At 36.6% G+C, this 7,094-nt stretch overlaps 1 long non-coding RNA gene across 3 annotated transcripts; it reads right to left on the reverse strand.

Moving 5' to 3' along the window:
• Positions 1–334: 334 nt before the first annotated feature.
• On the reverse strand, positions 335–5,233 carry LOC113287917. Of its 3 annotated transcripts, XR_003330392.1 has the most exons (11): positions 4,911–5,233; positions 4,717–4,799; positions 4,426–4,537; positions 4,145–4,293; positions 3,724–3,765; positions 3,161–3,348; positions 2,859–3,008; positions 2,720–2,771; positions 1,343–1,482; positions 875–1,200; positions 335–773 (listed from the first exon to the last, which is right to left on the reverse strand). It is a non-coding gene; the product is annotated as an uncharacterized LOC113287917 (long non-coding RNA). The 3 variants fall into 3 exon arrangements; XR_003330393.1 differs by lacking the exon at positions 4,911–5,233 and having other exon boundaries at positions 3,161–3,345; positions 4,717–4,839; XR_003330391.1 differs by lacking the exon at positions 4,911–5,233 and having other exon boundaries at positions 4,717–4,839.
• Positions 5,234–7,094: the final 1,861 nt, after the last annotated feature.

The following is a 7,094-nucleotide window of genomic DNA, read 5'->3' on the forward strand; positions in this document are numbered from 1 at the left end:
ACAAACTGAGAGAAAAGTAAGATAAAATTAGGGAAGGGTTGGAGAGCTAGGGTTAGGGATGGAATCAATGAAATTCGATCTTTCAGAGGATTTTATCTTCTGAGAGAGAACTGAAGAGGAATAATGAGGGAAGAGTTGGATAGGGAAGCAGATGAAAGGAGAGAACTGAAAAATGACGGAAATAACTAAGAGGACGGAAAGTCATCAAATCCATGTCGGTCAAATCTATGCTGAGGTGTATCTGACTCGGCCAAATTTTTTGCTGAGGTGGTAGCTGACTCAATCAAGAGGGTCCAGACTTTTTCTAAATAAGGGTATAAATGTCTATAAAATTCAAAAAGGGTGTTATATGTATATTTTCATTTAAGGGTGGCAGTTTTGGAAGCTTGTTTCCATAGGGGGCTATTTTTACACATTAAAGTCATCAAATCCACGTGTTGGAACACGGAGTACATAAAGGGATGAATGCATCATTACTAGACTACAGTACATGAAAAGGAAATCCTCATACTGATACAGGAAACGAAGGAATACCAGATGTGCATCCAGTGGTGGTGGGAAATTCCCATCGACAATATCTATACAGCTAAAGATCTTGTTATTATAACTGTATGGTTTCCCTATCATGCTCTTTGCATACTCCCACGCTGCAGTCTCGTTAAATTTGACCCGGACGTCAGGGTGCAAAGGTAGCAATGCAATATGAGGACTAGAGTCATCTTCGGTAAGCTCAAACCTCCACCATTCATCCCATGGCGTCATCACAATAACATCTTCCGCCAAGAATAGACATTAAAAAATTACATCAATAAACCTGTATAATATATATTTCTTTTTTACCAAAAAATAGCGGCATTCATGAGCATTGTCTTACCTCCTCATTTTCGTGACCAGATTTTCCAACCCAAAGATTTCCTTCAGGATCTTCAAGCAAACTGCAGTATGCTCAACATAAGTTCCAGTAACCCACTTTTCCAAGGTCTCGAAAGCACCCCATCCCCCACGGATTTTTGATATGGCTAAGAAATCTCCTGAGTTAATACTATCGACAGTAATATTTGTAACCCAGGGCTTAGGACGTTCTACAAAGGATGCTCTCATGTGCTTCTTAAGGAATGCTATGTTTGAATTCTCACCCCATTTGGGTATTTGTGAATAAAGAAAAGACTTCCCAGAGAGCTTGAAGTGTACCTAGCATCCCTGATTGGATGAGAAAGATAGAGATCGCATTATGCTTACCATGGTTTCAAAGAAAGAACAAAGTCTTGATAAGTAACTTGCTTATTTTTAACAGAGAAGCGGAATTTACAGAGAGTTGTTGACAATGGAGCTGCAAACTTACATAATCATACTCAGCTTTTCCTGCTCATTCTTTAAACTCAAGGGTATGATGCCGACCAAGGAAATAAGAATCCCGTGTAACACGAAATGGAGTTGCGAATATGTAGAGATCCATACATGTGTAACTATAGGCACTGCTGTCTGCAAATACAAAATAAATGGGAAAACTTGCATAACTCAAATCATTTAAGTGCAAGCACTACTGAATGCCATATTAAAACAGCATAATATGACCACCTTGAAGTTTTAGGAGATTCCTTCAAGGGCCCGACAAGGAGAGAACTAACTGTATGCTTATTGCTTACAGTACTCCGTACCAAGTAGCTACACTTAAACTTTCAGGAACAAATAAGTAACGACCAAACTCACATAGACTATCTTACATATCTAAGAGATTACCAAAAACAAACTACCTGTTCCTGTATGTCACCTAGAAACCCCATTAGCAAGTTGGAAATAAATACGAACGCTTACAGATCAGATAATGACAAAAAGCTAAAAATATTATCTGTACATCTGAAGAGATCTGATAAATAGGCCACCAAGTATCATTCTCAACTGGAGTAATTCATTTTCGAATTGGTGTACAAGTTACAACTCTACAGCAGAAAGTCTACATGCATAAAGACCCGTACAGTCAATGACTAATCAAACCTAGAGTTCGGACTTCAATAACAAACTTCCAACAAAATGAACAGCATATAATCTTTTCTATGCCTCTAAGAAATGATTCAAGACCCTTTCTTCAAGGCCCCAGATCCCTAATTAAAAGTGCACAACTAATTTCAGATGAGAATAGTTCAAATGTTCCTATGTTAGCCACATCCTAAATATTTTAAGACTTGCAGTAATCAGTATTAAGTTGTAAAGGAAACAGTTCAAACGTTCCTGTATTCAAAATTTATTTCTACTCTACATCTCAGATTCTCTTTAGTTTGGATTTGAAACTGCATCAACGTATGCAGTGTGGAACTACCTGAAAATATTACTCACATCCGCATCTTTTTTAACTCGTTTGAAATACTGAAGTATTTAACTCACTTTCTTATTAGCACAATCTTTAAAAATTTCATGTTTGCTATCATACCCATACAAATCTTTCCAAATTTCTTCCCTGATTTTGTTTCATTTTGTATCAACTCGCTTAAGATAGATTTCCTCTTGGTCCCGCAATACAACCCATAAAGTTGAAGTGTAAAATAGACAATGCAGACTTCACAACTTTTTCTATTGTATTTTCTAAAAATCCACTGTCTGGAGGGATGTGGCTTTTCCATGCTAGAGGAGAGGAGAAACTTGTTACATACAGTGAAGAACTTGTCTATAGTAAGGTGAACCTAGGTAGTTTATTTTTTAATAATAAGAACCAAGCATCTACCTTGTGATCCAACCAAACGTTGACTTGATAATTGCTGCAACAATCCTACTCCCTGTGGATTACAACCCCATAAGTAGTCAGAACTGAAAGGTGTAAAACAGATTGTTGTGGCTCAAAAGCTGCTAATACACACACATACCTGAAAAGCAAAGTCTTAACAGTCTGTGAGCCTGTCAAGTAATAATTGAATTGCTTGTATGATCTGCATCTATGTAGTCACCTCCCTGAGCCATACCATAGTAATCACATCCAGCTGAGTAGTACATTGAGTGGGTTCTGGAGATATTTCCTGGACATAGTTTGCAGCAATGGACAAATTCTTATCAATGTGTATAACCGAATAGGTTAATTATCAAATTGTATAACTGCATTAGGTTAGTATGTATATCTTTATTCACAGAGGCCAATGAAGGCAAAAAGAACAATAAAATCCAACTTTACCTTTCTAGCACCTATATCATCACGTAGTTGCAGCAGATGCCGGTTACTGCTTTATTTAAATCCATAGAGAATGATGAAACATTGTTGACATACACAATAAATTCTCTCAAATGAGAAATTGTACAGTGAACCTGTTTGTTATCAACTTCAACTATCTATCTTCATACACTCCTTGTGTAGCTTTCCTGCTGATTAATAACTCAAGACCATAAAAATGGCATACAGTTGTTATCATTTATGACTTTCATTGTAAGCATTAGCCAGATAACTGATGTATATGAACCTAAACGAAATTACAGATGCTCGTTACGCTGGTTAAATAAATCTTGATCCACCACATTTCATTATTCAGTCACCTCGTGTACACAAATCATTCATTCAAATGCATAACTTCAGCGACTATGAAAAGGCTACCTAATGCAGAGTATGTGTTGCCTTGGAACCAATACCACTTCATGCATCTACTTTTAAGGGCCAAAATGGATTCATTCAAGATGCACAGCCAGGCACCACTAAGTAATTGACACTATTATTTCTGGGATTTGCGAGTAGTGCAAAGTTACCTCTTCTTAGTCAAAATCTTCTCATCTCGAATTAGGAAAGCACTGCATAACCACATACAATCATTATTCAGTAATGACTTTAGAAACTCATATAAAATGTTAAATAATTGGTCAGTTCTCAAAACAATCCGAGACCACTAATATTTTGTTCAGATTCTGATGTATATTAACAAAATTAAGATTTTGGTAAAATGACATTTGGGTTCCCAGTAAAGCCACCAAAACTTGACTTCACACCTACAAACTATTACGTATATATTACTGACCAGAAAGGGAGTTCTTGGACCATTCACCTGCACCATAACAAAAAGAAAATCCACAAACACTATCAATACAAAAAACAATCACCTCTTGAAAGTTCAAGAAATACAAAATAGAATTAGAGTCACCAGCAACTTTCTAAAATACGGCTGCTTGGCACCTGCAATCTTCCAAAACATGGTTGCTTTATGTTGTACAGCTCTATGAAGCACCTGCAATCTTCCAAAACAGGTTGCTGCAATTGTATGTTGTTTGAGCTATCAAGCACCTACAATCTTCCATAACATGCCACCTTTATCTCATACAACTCTATCAAGCACCAGCAAATGGTAAACAATAAGACAGCAGTAAGGATTGGTCCGATTGGACCTACTCAACACATAAATATTTAGCCAAAATCAAGTATATCCTCGAAGCATGTATTTCATCCTCTGGACTTACTGGCAATTTTCCCACAATTAAAACACAGTTTCTTGTTTCTCGTAGATGTATCTTGGATCTCCGTCATTCGGTCTTGTAGTTGTGTTCTGACATTAGATCGCTTCACAGTTGTCTGTTTGAGTCAAAAAATTAGACCAAAAAATTAGCTAACCCTTAACATAATTCTTGAACCAAATTTTCCATGTGAGGAATCAGGATAACTTTACAATTTAATCTACTAAAAGTCTGATCTTCAATAATATCCACATTTCAAATTCCAAGTTATTGGACCTCATGAGATGTTGAGTGTACCTTGATTTACTGAATCGCATGTGCAGCAGGCTAGCAGCATCGTCTAAAATCCTTCTCAATGCGAGTCTTTCATTCTAATCTAACTGATCACCAAAACATAATACAATCAAAATTCCAAGTTAGTTTCTTTCTTTTTTTTCATGATATTGTCCAAACCCAATTAAAACATAATAAATCGCAAGGAAACTTATTACATTTTGAGGATGGCTGAGTCTAAACAGAGAATGCAAATGTAAAACACACTGAGTAGTAACACCGTATTTGTTTCTTCTGACTCGCGTGGATCTGACGGAAATCACCTCACTCATTTGGATTCCAATCCGTTTTTCGGTTAATGCTGAAAATGCTCTTGGCTTTTACAATGGGTTGACCTTTGAATTCCATAATTTCCCAACACTATTCTGTGGCTAATGTGATCTGATTGGCCATAAGATTAGTGAATGTGCAAGATTTGAGATTGCACAACAGCAAGCAGAACTTCAAGAAGATGAACTACAGCAAGCTGAAATGGAAGCTCACTGGGCAGCCATGCAGCTCACTGGGCAGCCATACAACATCGACAAGAAGCTGAAATTCAGAATCAGGATCCCTTTGCATATGACAATATGGAGGAAGTACACCCAGCCATGGTGCAAGAAGGTATGGATTGGTCTGAGGACTCCTTATCCTCCTCTTCAACTAGTTCTCTAGCATCAGAAGTAACATTTACTGATATTCAGCGAGAGCTAGATGAAGAGATAGCAAGTCAAGAAGATAAAAGCTCACATTATGTAGCTTTTCAGCAAGTGCACAACACTTTGGACTTCTTAGACCCTCCAGCTACAAATAGTGTATCATTCTCATCACAGCATCAACTTTCTACAGCTGAACAAGACTACTGGAACAATTGGAATACAATGGAGAAGTATTTCAATGAAGACATCAATTTTCCAACATCTAAAAGACTGAGGGTAAATGAAGTTGAAAGAAATACTGCAACAGATGAATCTATAGATGTTATAATTATTGAACCAACTGTCACCTTTACGGATCCTCCACACAAATGGTTCAAAGGTCAGTCAAGCTCAGGCGCAGTACAAGGAAATGACAACTCCCATAAATCCAACTCAAAGTGAATATCCATATCTTGAAATACAGCATCAGGAAACCATTAGGGTTTATATGTTTTTTTTTGTGATATCTTACTAGCTTCCTGTCTTGTATTTTATTCTATCTTTAGTTTTTTGGTTTACTTTTTTAGTAGTTTGCTTGTAATATAACTTTAGTTCAGTCCTTTGTAATATAGTTTTCTTTTAGCATATAACTTTCTATTTTCCTACCCTGTAATATAACATATAGCTTTCTATTTTCACTTGGTTTGTATTTTCTTCTATGTAACTTCTTTTGCTAGTCCCTTGTAATATAGCTTTCTATTTTCCTACCCTGGTTAATTGAAGTTCTGATCCTTTAGTTTAACACTGGCCAGAGTTAGTCTTGTTGATATAGTTTTCCTGGTAAAGAAAGAGTTTAATTCTTTTTAATTTCTCCTGAATAAGTGATCATTCCTGTGAAGTTGGTTTTAATTCTATAACTGTTACATGTATTGTTTTAGTTTTTGAATTACTCTTTTCAATACAGGTTTTTGTTTTCTTTAACTTTCCAGACTGGGAATCTCTTAATTCATCTCTGGTTTCTCCCAGTCTTGAACTACTCCTTTATTTTCCTGGGGCGCTTTTCTACCAGTCTAATTTTGTTTCGAACTCGCCTTTCCTCCTAGTCTGTATAGTCCTTCCGTCACAGGTTTTTTTTTTGTGTTTCTACTTACACCTGTGTTCACCACTAAGCCCCCCCGCTTTGCCAGTTCTTTCATTTTGTTTCTTGTGTTTTCCCAGCAATTTACAGCCAGCTTTGTTGGTTTTGGTTTTATCTTCTGTCTCTATTTTTATAGTGGCCTGGTAGTCTTTTTCTGATTCAGTTATGAAGCTTCTTTCTTGGAATGTCCAAGGAATTGGGACTCCCATAACTCAGGACCATTTCAATCATCTTAATTCTTACTATAAGCCAGATATTGTTTTTCTGGCTGAAACCAAAGCCTCATTATCTAAAATGGAGCCATTTTTAAAAAAATACCATTTTTCTGATTGGTTTATCGTTCCGTCCGTGGGAACCGCAAAAGGGTTAGCAGTAGCTTGGTATAATAATATAGAGTTGAAGTTGATCTCATCTAACTTTAATGTATGTCACTTTGATACAAAAATTGGAGAAAAGGAGGTGATTTTAACATGTGTTTATGGTGCAGTGGAATCAGAAGACAAAATAGAACAATGGTCTTATATAGCTAACATCGCACAACAGATAAACAAGCCTTGGTTACTCATTGGAGACTTAAATGTGATTCT

This window comes from Papaver somniferum, chromosome 6, assembly GCF_003573695.1.
Source record: "Papaver somniferum cultivar HN1 chromosome 6, ASM357369v1, whole genome shotgun sequence".
Taxonomy (NCBI): Eukaryota; Viridiplantae; Streptophyta; class Magnoliopsida; order Ranunculales; family Papaveraceae; genus Papaver; species Papaver somniferum.